General features: G+C 33.4%; 1 protein-coding gene across 1 annotated transcript in view; it reads right to left on the bottom strand.

The window, feature by feature from the left end:
- The window catches only part of LOC143223515 (monocarboxylate transporter 10-like), a 143,558-nt gene that overhangs the window by 97,713 nt on the left and 28,055 nt on the right, over positions 1 to 17,790 (bottom strand). The gene's annotated exons all lie outside the window — the stretch shown is intronic.

Raw genomic sequence — 17,790 nt, 5'->3', positions numbered from 1 at the left:
CTTTAAAGGTTAAAGATGTAAAAAGAACATAACCTTTTTTTTTCAGATCGTTTCCACTTTCAGATAAATGACATATCTGTGGATGGGGTATATAATACTAGTAATTAATAATTTCAGAGCAGAATGTTAAAAAGCCGGATATCAAAAATATAGTATGCTAATTTGAACTACAAATTTTATTAAGTGTTAATATACTTCAGTGTCATTTTTATATCTATGTTAAACGACGACCGATAACCTTTTACAGTCTAGCAAGAGCCTTAATGCTATCACAATAATCTGGTGTACACTACATACAACAAAATAATTAACTAAAATAACAGCGAAACGTTAATTTCTAAATACTGTTCACATTTAAGCAGAGATAAACATATTCAGTAAACGTTTACTACGAACTCTATCAGAAGGGCTTTTTAAATCTCCATGTAAAAGAAGTTGTTTTATTGCATATCTATGTAATGAGCTATCTGCGCTCACTACATAACATGGAGTCGAACCCCGAATTCTCTTTTAAGTCTATATACCTATCGTTTCTTTGTTTGTTTGAAGTTAAACACAAAGCAGCAGAATTTAGCGTTGTTATTTCTCAGACATACCGCTGTCGGACATACCATTGTGCCACTGGTGTGGCCCGGAATGGCCAGGTGAGTTAAGGCGTTCGACTCGTAATCCGAGGGTCGAGAGTTCGAATCCTAGTCGCACCAAACATGCTCGCCCTTTCAGCCGTTGGGGAGTTATAATGCTATGGTCAATCCCGCTATTCGTTGGTAAAAGAGTAGCCCAAAAGTTGGCGGTGGATAGTGATGACTAGCTGCCTTTCCTCTAGTCTTACACTGCAAAATTAATGGCGGCTAGCGCAGATAGCTCTCGTGTAGCTTTGCGCGAAATTCAAAAACAAACAAATAAAGTCACTGGTAAAGCAGACTTATCGCTGACCCTCCGTGGGACATCATTTGTGATAAAAATAAATATAATAATATTTTACTAGGACATCGTCCCTCACAGAGTGTTTACGAATGATTGCACAACTTTTCCAATGTAATAACTTTTACACAATGAATATGCTAAAGGTTTATGATAGTGTTCGCATCAGAGTTCATGAATAACCTCCACATGACCTCTGATGAACTTCTACGGGCATCTTTGCCATTCGTCAAATACATTAATAAAATCCACTTTCTGAAATTACGTCAGTTATTTATCTGATAAGAGCTTCAAACTTAATACAGAGATTTAACCTTAGAACCACTGGAAGTCTCGTTGAACGCATTGGATTTTTTATCATATTTTATAAGCAATGTAAGCAATAACTTTTTTTGTGTTTTTATTACTTCAATTGTTACAACACTGTTAATAACATAAGAACCCCATAAAGATTTTAACAAAATAATCTTAATACTAGCTTTCGATTGTAATTACTGAGGGTGTTCTCTGTGTATTCATACACATAAAATGAGAGATATTTCATTTAATTGTTATATAAGTTATTCACAGTGAATGTTACAACAGAGAAAAGCGTAAAATTTCTCAAAATGACGCAATACGTGATCCTACTAGTAATAAAGTATGTACATAATTTAAGGGTTAAACCGTAAGCTTGATGTATTTTAGAGGCAAAACTTCTGTGACGTTAAATACGAAGAGTGTGGTGCCTAAGATATTAATTCAAAACTCATCCGTATTGATGAGCAACTTTTACTTAGTATGGTCTTTCAGGTTTCTGTGAAGGTTTGCGTATTTCATACCTAGTTTGGTCTATCAGGTTTCTGTGAAGGTTTACGTATTTCATACTTAGTTTGGTCTTTCAGGTCTCTGTGAAGGCTTACGTATTTCATGCTTTTTCATAATATCAAAACATTCTTTTAAAAAGTCAAAACGGAAATATGTTTAAAAATATTACTTATAAAGCAATTGAGATTTTCGTTCTTGTTACTGGTATAATTAAATATGCAGTCTTATGTTTCTCCCCTGTTATCTAAATGAAATTGAACTTAGATAATGTTTATTTTTTTACCTATTGCCCATTTGCCCAGTCATTGCAAACCTGTATAATATACACATAAACATATGATTATTTACAAATGCTGGCGTGACTTACTGTAATGTGCCACTGAACACGCTCGGCTCTTTTAGCTGTGGGCGCGTTACAAAAGTGTCAGTCAGTTTCATTACCGGTTAAGATTAACAGCTTAAGTGGTTGACGCTGTTAACTGGTTACCCTGGTTCTGAATAATAGTTCTAAATTAGAGAAGGACATATCCGAGCTGTGGGGTCTCTAGCCTGATGCTTAAACCATGGTACTTTTGATATTGAAAATATGAAATAAAATTTTATTCAAATTATTTATAATACTGTGTTTTTCTTATTTTCTTTTTCTCTCGTTTTATCACGTAGTAATATGTTTTGTATTATAAGATTTTTAACTTAGTACTTTACAATCGTTATTTTAAGTCGAAAAAAAAAAATTAAAAACACATTTATACCATCGAAATCTGCACGAATCAGGTCGACTTAATGTGTAGCAACATTGTTTACTGTTTGAGTATGTAACTTAACTATAAAATATATTAAAACATCGATTGCATGACGAAGTCTAGCATCTTTGAGCATGATTAAAATAATGAGAAATATTTGTCTGAAGAGTCAGAAAGTGATAATAAAAATCATGCTGTTAAAATAGGTATTTAATCAGAAATGTTACAAAACTTCAGAGAGTAAGACCTAATTTAATGTTACACGAAACTATGTGTTGTAAGTATCGTTTTATTTTTTTAGAGGGGTCAGTATATAAGACGCCAAACTGTAAAACTGAGGATCTATGGTTCGCGATAAAATAAAAAACAAACAAACAGAGATTGCGCTCCGTATTTTGGAGATGTGGATGTGTTATAAGAATCACGACTAAATCCCATTATTCGATAAGACAAGAGTAGCCAATGAGTTGGCAGTGGTTAGTGCTAACTGATTGCTTTAACTCTAGTCTATTACTTATAGATTTCATATAGAAGGGTCGTGCAGTCCGAGAGTCACGGGTTCGATCCTGTTCTCGAACATGTTCGCTCTTTCAGCTAAGTAGCGGTCAGTCACACTCTTCGTTGGTAAAAATAATTCAAGAGTTAGCGACGGATGGTATTGACTAGTTACCTTGTTTCTTATCTCTCACTTCAAAATTTGTTTGTTTATTTTGAATTTCGCGCAAAGCTACATGAGGGTTATCTGCACTAACCGTTCTTAATTTAGTAGTCATAAATAGAGAGAAGGCGACTAGTCAGCGCTACCCATCGTCAACTCTTGGGCTACTCTTTTGCCAACGAATAATGGAAATGAACGTCAACATTATAACCCTTCTACTGCTGAAAGAACGATCATATTTGGTGTGACGGGAATTCAAACCGGCGACCCTCAGATTACTAGTCGAGCTCTCTAATAACCTGACCTTCAAAATTAGAAGAGCTAAGAAAGACAGCCCTCATGTGGTTTTGCGTGAAATCAAGAAATTAAGCTTGCAAAACACAACTTCTCAGTAGCTACTTGTGTTAGTTCAACAAAACAGTAACACATTATGGTCCAAATAAATGTATGGGAATGTATTTTATCTTTTAAACAATATAGCAAAAAAACGACAACAATATTAGTGCATCACAGTAAATTATTACAAACCACGTAGAAAATGTCTCCAAATCAACACATTAAAAATCAATACGCGTAAAATATTATCTTGAAAAACAATAGTAAATTAAAAGATATGTATATTTAAAAAAAATAGTAATGAAGACAATAAGCTTCAAGCAATTCACCTGGTATCAAATGGAAAATATATTGTATAGTGGAATTTTAATAACAGCATCATTAAAATAATGGTTACCATTTTGAATAGCAGTTATTTAACTGAAAGCTACGGTTCCGACAACTTTGATACACTGGCTGAGCTTCTAACTGTATTGCAAATTGCAATTTTGAAGTGTAATTTTTGTCGTTAAAAAAAACTGGTATGTCAAGCTATTTAAATTTCCAGATAGGTGACCTTCCATCTAAAAATACTATACCAGGTTAATAATGGGGCTTCGTTGCTGTATATAGCGGCATTGTAACAGAATAAGTTCCTTTAATGGTTAAGATATGATTATATCATGCGCCTATAAGTATGTCTATATTTCGTTTAAATTGTCTTCATATGAATATTTATTTTCCCATTGCTGACTGTTAACCAATTACCATAGCATGCCTTTTTTATATTCTATTTCCTTCTTCATTGTCATTAAGGTTAACTACTTAATAATGCAATCTAGTTGCTTAATCTTCTATGCCAGAAGAGTTTAAGAGACAAGCTGAAGATAATTTCGTAATTATAAGCCCGCCAGGTCCATGCTCTTGTATACAACGTATTTTAAGACAGTTGCACACATATCGTGCCACATAGACGATGTACGAAAGTGAGAAAATGACTTGTTTCATAAATACATTTCAATTTCTCTTTTACTTTTACATAAATATTTGTGTTTCTATGTGTGTGTTTTCATATAGCAATGCTACATCGAGCTATCTGTTGAGTCCACCAAAGGGAATCGAACCCTTGATTTTAGCGTTGTAAATCCGTAAACTTACCTCTGTACTAGAAGGGGATTGTGTTTTCATAAGACTAAGCAACATAGTGACAGGAATATCATAAATTCGGATACAACGATGTTTTTCTCCAAAGAGACTAGAATTTTGTAATACAGAGTAAAGAGTGTGATATCTAAAATATCATCTACTCTTTATGCTATTCATCTTAAAACAATTTTGAAGTAAGGAAATGTATATTCGATCCCTTGAGAGGCAGTGCTACAAATGGCATACGTATAAAATGTTTCAAAATGAGACGTGAGAACATTAACAACCATTTTCTGTAAATACTAAGAGCACCACTGAGTGTATAGTTTTGGTTGTATATTGTAACATTACTTCCATGTAGTGTACATGAAACGTCAGAACAAAAATATGGAAACAATCCTGTAGAGATATAAAATATCTGTAATGGCCTATAAAGCCAATTCCTCTCAATGAATCAGCTCAAATTAAATGAGACTGACAGTCTAGCTTGCAACGTAAGACATGAGTTTCAGTGCATACTAGCAGAGTGTCTGGTGTTGGTCGCGGGAAAACGGCTTTAAGTGATTCAATTATTTATTTATATCTTAATTTGTTCAACTAATATAAAACTTCTTTGTACACAATATTATTTGTGTTGCTGTCAGTAGCAAAGAAGGCTTCATAAAGTTTTGAAATCCTTGTAACACATAACTGATCATTCACAGAATGATTAGAAATCCTAACACAGAGAAGAAACGTAAGTAATTGTCCTCTTGATTGCATATTATCAAAAAATGCAGTCTTTTCGATTTATCACCAGTTGGTCTTCATGTTTGCCCAAAATTGCTATATTATATTAGTCACTTTCGCCTCAATTTAGGACCTTTGACGCCTCAACCACATAGCTCGTGATACTTCCAGTATAAAACTGTATCTGCACTCTGGATTTGGAGTTTGTAGCTTTAAATATGTGGCTGTGTATAAGAAACAGACCAATAGTGAAGAGAGAGGTTCGGACTTGTATACATAGTGGCCCAAAAGTAGGTCTATACTTGCACATGTCAAATTATGAAATTGATTTTAAGTGATAAGAAGGGCACATCACAGTCCCACTGACAAAACTTGGTGGACATACAGACTGGTGTCAGAAATATGACAGGTAGACTCCTGGATTGTGTGAACAGCGACGTGCTTCAATTCTAAAACCTGCGGGATGAACTTTTCCATAATTTCATGTCATGTGTCATTAAATAAATTATCAAATATCAACTGTATACATATTTCTGGGCCACCCTGTATATATACTATTATATACCCAAAGTATTGTAACTTAATATTAGATGCATAGAATAAGGCTCACCAATCTGTATTTCAATCACATACGGCTTCTTCTGTGGAGCAACAGTACGTTTATAGACTTATGGCAATAACATTCAGAGTTCGAATCCCTGTGATGATCAAAAACAGATTGTCTAATGCGGCTTTACTCAAACAAACCAAGTATTTGTATATTTACATTTTTTTCCATAAAAATGATTATAGCCGTCCAGTGGTACAGCGATATGGTTGCGGACTGCTACTGCTAAAAACTAGGTTTCGATACCCATGGTGGGCAGGGCACAGATAGCCCTTTGTGTAGCTTTGTATATCATATCAAAATAAAACAAACAAATAAACTAAATTGTTATAACTGGTAGACAGGACAAACACGAAACATAATTTAAAAAAATATTAGAATACGATTCTATTTCAGAAATAATTGAGGACATTATTAGATACAGTTAAAAAGACCTATAAATTACGTAAAATTATTTATGTTTAAAAATGGTATTACTTCTCCTTATTATTGATGGCCCGGCATGGCCAAGCGTGTTAAAGCGTTCCGCTCGTAATCCGAGGGTCGCGGGTTCGAATTCCAGTCGCACCAAACATGCTCGCCCTTTCAGCCGTGGGGGCGTTGTAATGTGACGGTAAGTCCCACTATTCGTTGGTGAAAGAGTAGTCAAGAGTTGGCGATGGGTGATGATGACTAGCTGCCTTCCCTCTAGTCTTACACTGCTAAATTAGGGACGGCTAGCGCAGATAGCCCTCGAGTAGCTTTGTGCGAAATTCAAAAACAAACAAACAAACCTTATGATTGATTAGCAAACAGGCCTAACTAAATTCAAGTTCAAAACAGATACTGTACTTTTTATTGTTTATTGTGTTTTATTTAATAGGATGACTTGATCTCTGATGTAACAATCAAAACTTTACCAAAACACTCAAGGATCACCCGCCCTTTAAAACTGTATTACGTAATTGACCAAACCTAATTGCCCAATCTTTATATCAAAGCTAATTTATCACTCCATACATAATCATGATATAAAAAGACTTTTTGTAATATAATATAATATAAATTAATTATACAGTAGTTTAAGTGAAATTTCATCATAAGGTAATTAACAATAAATCTGTTCTAACAAACTATATAGTTCTGTATCTTATTAATTATATAAAAACATGTTTTTTTTACATGTTATCTTTAATAGTTGGTGAACTGTTTTGCAGCTAACTTGTTATCAAGCAGGAAGATTTGAGTTATTTCAATCTTATCTACTTTACAGTTTCAGAACATTCAAGAGCTTTTAAAGACTATATTCCAAGTTCCGTATACTATTTAGCTACTTTAGCAATTTCATTAATATCTGGTTGCGTGGCTTAGCGATTAATAATTTGGACTTTTAGCCGAAAGAGAATGAGTTTGAGCTTGACAACGGTATGATGTTGTGTCTATGCAAAAGACAGTCAAATCCTAACGGCTTCATTCTATCGAGCTGTAAAGTGGGTACTAGTGGGTAGAAAAGGGCTAACTTGCGAAGGACTGGTATCCATTCAGATGGAATGTGCCTCAATTGTCCGTCCTTTATACCACAGGAAAGAAATCCTGGTTATGTTTCTTTCAGGCGCGGAAAGAATTATTCCCTAATTGCTCGGGTTCGAATCCCGGTCGCACCAAACATGCTCGCCCTTTCAGCCGTGGGGGCGTTATAATGCGACGGTCAATCCCACTACTCGTTGGTAAAAGAGTAGCCCAAGAGTTGGCGGTGGGTGGTGATGACTAGCTGCCTTCCCTCTAATCTTACACTACTAAATTATGGACGGCTAGCGCAGATAGCTCTTGAGTAGCTTTGCGCGAAATTCAAAATAACAAACTTATAACCCTAATTACTAATTTATATAAATTATAATTTCGTTGGTTGCTTTTGAATGTAGACCTGATACATGCTTGCCATTTCATTTGTGTTTATCATATACGATGTAAATCTACGAGCATTTATGAACAGTTAGTGATTTTAAAATAATAGTAAGTTTGATATTAGTTACAACAAATTAGAAACATAGTCGTGTTTCATTATATAGAGCTGTATAAAAATCTACTAGCGGTTGATTAATTTTTAAGTTTTTTCACTACACATAAACCCACTATATTTTGTTTAATTTTTAGATTTTGCTAATAAACTCAGAAGCATTAATATTTGTGTTATTGCGCAGTAATTTATTTTTAAGGATCCTTTATTTATAGAAAATCTTCAGTTTGAAAGTTAACACTAAACTTTAATCCTAACAACTGTCTCCACTATTTACTGACGAATTTTGTTGAAGAAGTTAAAGATCTTTTCGGAAGCATTTTATGATAGTTGTTTTTTTTTAGCATAAAGGTACGCAATAAGTTATCTGATCTGTTTCTTTTTATAAATTTCGAGAAAAGCAACGCGAGTGCTATCTGCGCTAGCTATCTCTAATTCAGCAGTGTAAGACTAGAGGGAAGGCAGCTAGCCATCACTACTCACCGCCATCTCGTTAGCTACTCTTTTATTATCGAATAGTGGGATTGACCATCACATTATAACGCCTCCGCAGCTGAGAGGACGAGCACGTTTGGTGTGACAGGAATACGAACCCGCAACCCTCAGATTACGAGTCGAATGTCTTAACCTCCTGACCATGCCAGGCTTTATCTGATCTGTACCAATCGATGAATAAAACCCTGAAGTTTAGGGTTGTAAGTCAACAAGCTCATCACTGAGCCTTTCATGGTGAGATCAAATGGGGTGTAAGATACGTTGTATTCAGAAGCACTGCAACATGTTAGATCTGTCGAAGTATATTGAATAATAATATTAGAATGTCATGAAATTTGTTATACTTCTATTCGCTTAATAATTGAGACAATTAAAAATGTATTTATCTCATACTGTGATATCAACTGGAAAATTCCGTCCCTCCTCAAGTAACAAATATGAACATGTTGAAGTGGGTAAATATCTGATCATTCTTATGTATATATATGCAACATAACAAATGTGCGGTCTCGTGAATAGACACAATGTGCTAAGTCTACTGGGATACACAGTAAGACACAATGTGTTAATTCTATTTACAGGAATACAAAATAATAGTGACGTATAAACTGTTAAGTCTATCTGGACGGATGCAAAACAGCAGTTAGATACAGTGTGTTAAATCTGCCTGGACAGAACGAAACAAATATTTAGATACGATGTGTTACGTTTATCTGTACGCATACTAAATAATAGTTAGATACAATGTGTTAAACCTACCTGAATGGACACAAAATAAATAGTTAGACACAATGTGTTAAGTCTCTCTGGACGTAAACAAAACAAATATTTAGATGCAATGTGTTAAGCCTATCTGAATAGAAAAAACAACAAGTAGTTAGAAAACAATTAGATACTGTGAAACTTACATTGTTTTTACTAAACCTTAATGTAAATGAAATCGAGTTCATCAGAAAGGTTTCATATTAATCAACTAAAAATTTACTTTAAATACTTAGATTAGTATTCCTCGTGCATATCAAGTTTTTCTTCCGTACAATTCCCCCGCTGAGACAGCGGTAAATCTAAGGATTTATAACGCTAAAATCAGGTGTTCGATTCCCCTCGGTGGACACAGCAAATAGCCCGATATGGCTTTGCTATAAGAAAAACCACAAACCTTTCTGTACAAACATTGTTATTCCTGTAAGGACAATGAGCTTTACATGTATATATAAATAAAAGAAATATTATATTTGAGCAGTTAACAGCATGGTTATGTTCTAAATAATGCAATGATACCTCATTACGTTAAGACTAAGATATCGCTAACAAATGAAACTATTTTAGAAAAACATTACTATAACTTTGCCAAGTCATTTATTATTTTTTACGAATACCTAATTAGTTCTGGAACCATTATTCACCATCTGTTCTAATTTCAGATAAAAATTATAGAAGCTTTACTTATGCCTCAAACATGAGCATTTAATGTATTATTCACCGTGACAAGCTACGTTAGACTGCATATTAAGGACACCACAAATAAATTAATTCTTTAGTTAAATATATCGCATAGAGACTGTGTTCAAAATAGCCTTCCGTAAGCCTAATTTATTAAGGAAGTTAGACTTAAGTACTTTGGTTATAAATGTTATATTTTTTTATTCAAATTTAACGAAAAAAAGAAAGCTGTATTAAATGCCACCGCAACAAGTTCGGCCATAGTTAGACTCGGTAGGTAATGGAAAATAAGATAAGTAGACACTGGAATATTTCATTCTCAATCATCGTTATTAAAACTCGAAAACATGCAGCAACTTAGCTGGTGAAAGGTTAAAAAACTGAACAGTATTTTGCTCAACAAACAAGGAAGACAGGAGGACCAATGAAGAACTCTAAAAGCTCGTGGACACTGCAATTAGGAGTTTGAGTTTGCGTTATAATAAGAAATAAAAGGGTAGAAAAAAAAAAAAAGGCAAACCTCGTAATCTCCGCCATACCTGCCACGCCTATTTTTCTTTGAGATGTAGACGCCATGGAACTATGAGGTGCATGGATCAGTGCGTAACCAATTTTATAAGTGTTAGATACAGAGAGTGAAAAACAAGTCAGAAAACAGAAGCATTTTACCCTAACGACTCCGAAAGAAAACTGATTGTTCTAATTTCTCTTTTTGCTTATGCTATTTTGTTGCCAGAAGTTTAAAATGTACTAGCTATTTGTCTAGAAGTAAAAAGGTACGGATAACATATATATATATATTTGCAGTTAATCTATCAATAAAACTTAACAGCTGCACTTTGATAATTGCTTTGTTTTTGGAATTTCGTGTAAATCTATACGAGGGCTATCTGTGCTAACCGTCTCTAATTTAACAGTATAAGACTAGAGGGAAGACAGCTAGTCATCATCACCCACTGCTAACTCTTGAGCTACTCTTTTACCAACGAATAGAAGGATTGACTGTAACTTTATAACGCCCCTACGGCTGAAAAGGGAAGTATGTTTGGTGTGACGAGGATTTGAACTCGCGACCCTCAAATTATGAGTCGAGTGCTCTAATCGCCAGGCTGCCCTTTGCTAATAAGACGATGATGTAATATATAATCTTCTGTCCGATTAAACTGGACGTAACACAAACACGGTTTCTATTATTTTGAAAACCTTATAGCTTCCAATAATTTCGTGGATTACCTAACACTGGTTTAACTATGATAATCATCTTAAAACATTGACCAGAGCTTAATATTAGCGGTACGATATCCATCTCACAGCCTCTATGTGACGCACCAGTATGTCTGCGGACTCACACTGCTGAGAATCGGGTTTCGATACCCGTGATGGGCAGAGCACGGATAACCCATTGTGTAGCTTTGTGCTTAATTCAAAACGAACTAATGACTAAACAATCCTTCTCACTACATTTACCATTACTTTGTGGATTTCTTATAATGACTGAACAATCCTTCTCACTACATTTACCATTACTTTGTGGATTTCTTATAATGACTGAACAATCCTTCTCACTACATTTACCATTACTTTGTGGATTTCTTATAATGACTGAACAATCCTTCTCACTACATTTACCATTACTTTGTGGATTTCTTAAAAGTGGCGGCAGAATAACCATCTTACAACATTTACCAGAACTAGCAAAGGCAAAATATAACACCGTGTGATTACCGTTACATCCACGTTTTATTTTACAATTTGTGTTACATTTGTTAAAATTCAAATAGCTACAAGTTTTTAAACAACAACCAATAACGATTCTCTCAGCTCCTGCTACGTCACATAAGACTGAAAGGTCGAACTTTTGGATTTCATAGTTTTATTTCACTGGTATGTAACTCACAACGAACTCAATCATTGGAAGAAGAATATACTAGCAATGTTGTCCGATTTTAAGCGACTTCTTACAGTAGTGGCGTTATTTTAGTCTTGTAGTTCATTATAACCCAAACGTTTGTTGTAAAAAAAAAATTACAGAAGCTACTGATGTCGTAAGACCTTTTTTGTAATCTCTAACGTTAACACCAAAACATGTTTTAGGCAATCGTTATCTAACTGCTACTTTATCGAAATACTTTGAATTCTAGCAACAACAAAGAAACGAACAAAAAATATTCGCGATTCACTTGTTTCCTATCGTTAACCCGACGACATGTCCCGTTTAAGTAATTAAAATGATTAATGCCCCTTACTCTCGGACGTAATGAGCACGGTAACAGTGTTGGATTAATTTGAGGTAAAATTTATTGATTGAATGTACGCCTTCTTTGATCGATTAATTTACTCTGTGGGTTGAGGAAATATAAAAAATCGATTCCAGGCATATAATAGTTTTCAGATTAGCATTGCGTGTAGTAGCGGCTGATTAAACAGAAGTGAATATTTTGCATCAATGTCTTTTAGAAATAGGAAAAGGCGGTGCAATATAATTGGTTTCCTGTTAACTAGACTAATATAACTTCCTGTTAACTAGACTAATATAACTTCATTTAAGTCAGACCAGCGTTAATGAACTCTTAGTAACTCGAATCTTTGTTCGTTTCTAAAAGTTAGCAAAGTAAACAATCTTCATGGCTTGTTTTTCATTTTCGATCCTTCATCGTTTTCCTCGAAAGCATATCCATCAAATTCTTTAAATATAAATTGCTAGTTAATACAAAAAATAAATTTCCAATGTGAAAACTCTCCATTGCATATAGGAAAATGCTACCTAATATTCCTTTAATAGTTCGTCAAGCTTGAAAGCAATGAATAAAATGGGCAAAAACTAGTAAATAAGGTGAAAATTATCTCTTCGTTATAGTGTGTAATGAACAGCACCATACTACGACCACATTTTAGTAGCGGAATTTTCTATCATCCAACCAATCAGACTGTATCATATCAGCATGATTCCTATAAAAAAAAATGTCATTAGTCATTCTATGCCAAGCAGTTTGTGGTGAATTCATTCAGTGCCCTTAGAACATCAGTTCCACAAAACAAACATGTCTAAATCAATGATTTTATCGCTGAAGCCTACTCCAAGCAACTTATTGTTTCATAGTTTAGTAGAAATTATAGCCAAAGTCCTGAGAGGTGGTTAAGTAAAACTAGTATTATTGTTCATAGTAGCAACCCAGGTAACAAACTAAACTATTGTATTTTTTTTAATCACTCAAAAAAGGTGCTTTACGCAATGCACAACACACGATAGATGCTGCTAGTGGTTTATATCTAGTTACATGTATACTCGTATGTTACCTCCAGATACACATTAACACAAAAATGTTTCAATAGATATGTAGTTGCTTAGGAAAATCAACCAAACTAAATATACAAACATATTAATACACTAAATACGAAACAGCAGTACATTGTACAACTTAAAATCTCATTCTGTATTTTCGGTAATAATGATAAAGTGAGCAATTAGTTGCTATTACTCATTGTTTGTGAACCACCCATGTGTAACGCCTCTACTTCTTGGTAATTATTTAATTACTCTAAGTTTCAAAACTAGGGTTTCAATTTGTGAATATTACATAAATTTTAGTGTTGAGGGAACAATTTAAAAAATACGTTAGTGGAAAAATATTATTTTAAACGCTTACAAACCTAAAGCATAAACAAATTTATCTCTTTGTAATACGTAAAGACAAATATGTTTTCGTTTGTATTGTAAGAATACAACTTAAAACACGTATTTAGATTTTCAGGCATAAAATTATATCATTGATTTTTTTGTACTTGAAAAGAATGTTGTCTGATTGTGAACAAGTGGTATATTTACTTCACATCATTATGCATATAAAGTAATATAACTACTTCAGGATACACAGTATATAGTGATAAAATTTATATTCTGTATAGTGTGTTTTATGCGGTTGATTTCACTATGTTTTATTATATATTTATGTATATGTGTATGTGTGTTTATGTTCGTTGTAAAAAGACTATTATATTCTCTGTTTTAACAAAAGGACATTACATAACAATGTTCACAAAAATAAAACATTACTTGTTATGTAAAATATAGTTAACAATATCCACAACTCGATTTTTTTCTCTGAATTTTAACAGTATTGTATCGTTAATTAGAGTAAGTTTTATTATCCATAGCGTAACTGTCATGGTTGTTTTCATTTCTCGTGTCGTTGCAAGTTGATAAACTAATCAAAATTCTATAATATTTCACGAGAAAAAGAAACTGGAAGAATGAAAAAAATATGTATACAAAACTGAATGTAGTTATTTTTGAAATAATATTCAAAACGAGTTACAGGTTCGTAAAAATTTTGTTCGTTTGAAATTAAGCACAAAGCTACACACTAGGCTATCTGTGCTTTGCTCACCATGAGTATTAAAACTCGGTTGTTAGCATCATAAGTCCGCAGACATGCCGCTACACCAGTAGGGAGCGAGATGGTAAACGAAAATATTTTCACATAAACAGCGTTTTGTAAAATTTGGCTTCTATGTTATCTGTTGCAAAAATCAGCTGAGCTAGTGTAGAAACTAGTTCTTCAAATTATACAACACGACACACACTCTAAATAGCTGTGAGTCTCACTTAATCTATTTACATTATATAGATTCACAGTTGACGTGAAGCGCTAAGGTTTCTTTAAGATCATTTCCCAAAAGCAGCCTAATATTTATACCATTATTTTTATGTGTCTCTTACACAGAACGAACAATAGCATAACTTCGTGTTTTTCTCTTTAATTTTTAGAAGCATGGACACAAAAGGTATCTAAACATTCTTTAACTGATTGTTCACTTGTTCTTTTGCTGTCGAAAAGCTATGATTTGTTTTTTCATGGGATTGTCAAATCGAAGAAAAACGCTCGAACAACTCAAATCACATTAATTATTTTACAACGATGTTTATCAGCCAACGTTTAAGATCCCAGATAATGTGGAATCGTTCGTTCCATTTCGTTCGCACTCGTAACTCGTCATCTTGCGTGATTCAAACTAAAGTTATAATTCACATTCTAGAATCTGTAAAAGAGTAAAAATAATTTCTGTTCAATATTGTAAACCTAAAAAACCTATCCTGTTGACGGGGAAAGTAATTCCAATTACATAAATTTATAATCCATCAATTTCTATAAGGTTGAAACCGCGTTTCAGTGTAGTTTAACTAGAAAATATCAGTATAATATTTCTTTTCGATTTAAAGATAGGTGTTTGTTACGCCACATACGGAACCTAAAATCTTACTCACAAATAATATTAATAACGAGTTTTACTCTTGTACACAAATATTAGGTTTGTTGTTATCCACCCTTTTAATTGACCAGTTATACTAAATGATAAACTATTTGTTGTTATAGGTCATCATTTGATTAAAGGGAGAAAAACATAACATACCACTTATAAAACCGACCTATATCCACACACGTCACGACATGACACATCAAAATTAATAATTAATATTTTTGTTGAAGCACTATCAATTACCCTTTCTCAGGCAAGCATAATCATAGCTCTTCTCGAACCTTGAGAAATTTTAGGCCCTATTATTTTGTATACAGCTTGAACTTTCTGAGCACTTTTCTTTAACCCATAAACAATTTGGTATTGCTAGGAATAGCAGATGTCAAGTGTTATTGAAATCCAGATTTAGAAGTTATAAAAACATTTTGGTTTTATGCATAAGGCATCTAAATAAGTTGTCGTATGGCTATCTTTGGATGCATTCCTATATACTTCTTATTTGCATATTTATACAAATTCTACCGCATAAGACTTTGAAACGTCAGAAAAACTTCGCTTTGCCATTGTAACCAGCATTAGGTAAATGAACTGAATTTGATGATCGATTTTGTGCAGTTCAATGTACAGCTAAACGTCTTCCAGTTTGATATGATGTTATCCGAATTTTATATTTTATACGCACTTTTGTGTAAATGTTCACTGACGCTTGTTTTGTCTGGCAAACCTCATCAACTGTCATTGATTAATTACTATTACATTGTTACACTGTTACAAGAATTCATGGAATAATAATTGTAAAAGTGACTGTAATCTGAACAAGCTGAAGGAAGAAATGTGAACCAGAATTAAGTTATAAGTTTTGAGAACATCTGTGCAATTAATTCTTAAATGCATACTGCTATTCCAGTCATCGTAACGCATTACTTTAACAAATACGTTCATCAGATGAATTTATAAGACCATATGATAACTTAGTTATTGTCATGTGTATTTTGCAGTTTTTTGTATCAGTATATGAATTTGAGAAAAGTGAAATGTATTTTTTCATTGGAACCTAAAACATAGTTTTCAATGTAGTGTCCAACTTCATAGGCTTTATTCATTTAAACAGGACACTTTTCTTTCAACTGTTAATCTATGTAATAAAACTTTATTCGCTAAGATTAACTCCTCTAAATATGTTTACTAAGATCGTTACTATTTTTAACTTTACCCATATATATACTTGTACACTAATGGCTTCATCAGCTCCTCGCCAGGTGTTTATTTCATTGACTTTCACGGGGTCGGCAGGATGATGTACGTGTGTATTATTCGCTACGCTAACCTATTAAATACAAGTGACCCCTAGCGGTACTTTTCATAATAAAAATTACAACAATTAAAAAAAACTCAAGCATCTCATTGATTGCTTTGAGTTAGGAAGAAAATGTGGTTCCATCAGAGTTCCTCCATCAAATTTCATTGAAATTGATTTAGCTTGCTCCTCACAACAACTTGGGAATCAAGACAACAGGAAGATGGAAAACTCTGCTTTGTGAAATATACGTGTGTAGACTTTTCAAGTTAATAATTTTTATTCAGTAAATAAGTAATGTTGATACTTTTAATTGGTAAAACAACATAAAAATACGTTTTATATTATACCTTCTTCTCTCCAACAAGAACATATTTAGTCATGTTTATAATAAACAAAAAAAAATCATTTTAAAGACATTTATGATTATTTGCAAAGATTTTCTTACGCTATCTTATAATCAATAGTTTGCTGTATTATGCTATACTATGAAAGTCCAGTTATAGAAAACCTTGCATCATTCTGTTGTTGTAGCCAGTATGGATGTTGTTGCAGAAAATATGCATGCTGCGTATATTTACCAATCGATTTAGGGTAAGATATAACGGGTGTTGTGAGACGCTATACAACCAGAATTCTATAATAAAACGTTTAAGAATAGCTCATACCTCCACTTTAAGACCTTTAGAAGAGCCTGAAACTTAATTTTTAATTTTATTACGACAAAACATTCAGACGTGCAGAATTTATTGCACCATAAAATAACCCACATCGTGATGAAGCGTTAGGCTTAACTACTCTATTTTAGTATGTGGAATGTGTGGCCTCTGCACTTGACAGGTGTGATTAAGAACTGGAGTCAACGGCAGAGGAATAGACAAAAGTGCTAATTGGAGACTTGTTTTAAACTGATGTCTGAGAATAACAATAAACGAAAAAACTAAAAGTGCAATAAACCAGTTGGAATCACCATGAGATTTGTTTGCACAAAAACAAGAGAAGAAAATCAAAAATCACGTTCATTTGAATTGTGTTTACGAAACATCAGTACTGTCGTATTTCACACATAGTGGGTTGTTGTACAAATCTTAATTTTTTCTGTATTTAGTTACTGAAATTTATATGATTAACCCGAAACTTCTCCCTTAAACTTTGATTTCTTAACATTAAATTCACAAATCTGTATAGACTCAGACACGCTAAAAGAACATGTGTGAGTTCCTTGAACTTTGATCTGAAACAGGTTTTGTAATGAGGTATAAGTAGGCTTATATTCAACAGTAGGATATAAGAATACATGGTTAATACTCAGAATAAAATATAGGTCTAACTAGTCATGTAATCTTTACTGGGCTTCAAGAGATGGCATAG

Source organism: Tachypleus tridentatus, chromosome 8 (genome assembly GCF_004210375.1).
Source record: "Tachypleus tridentatus isolate NWPU-2018 chromosome 8, ASM421037v1, whole genome shotgun sequence".
Classification (NCBI taxonomy): Eukaryota; Metazoa; Arthropoda; class Merostomata; order Xiphosura; family Limulidae; genus Tachypleus; species Tachypleus tridentatus.
This window is presented reverse-complemented; position numbering and strand designations above follow the sequence as displayed.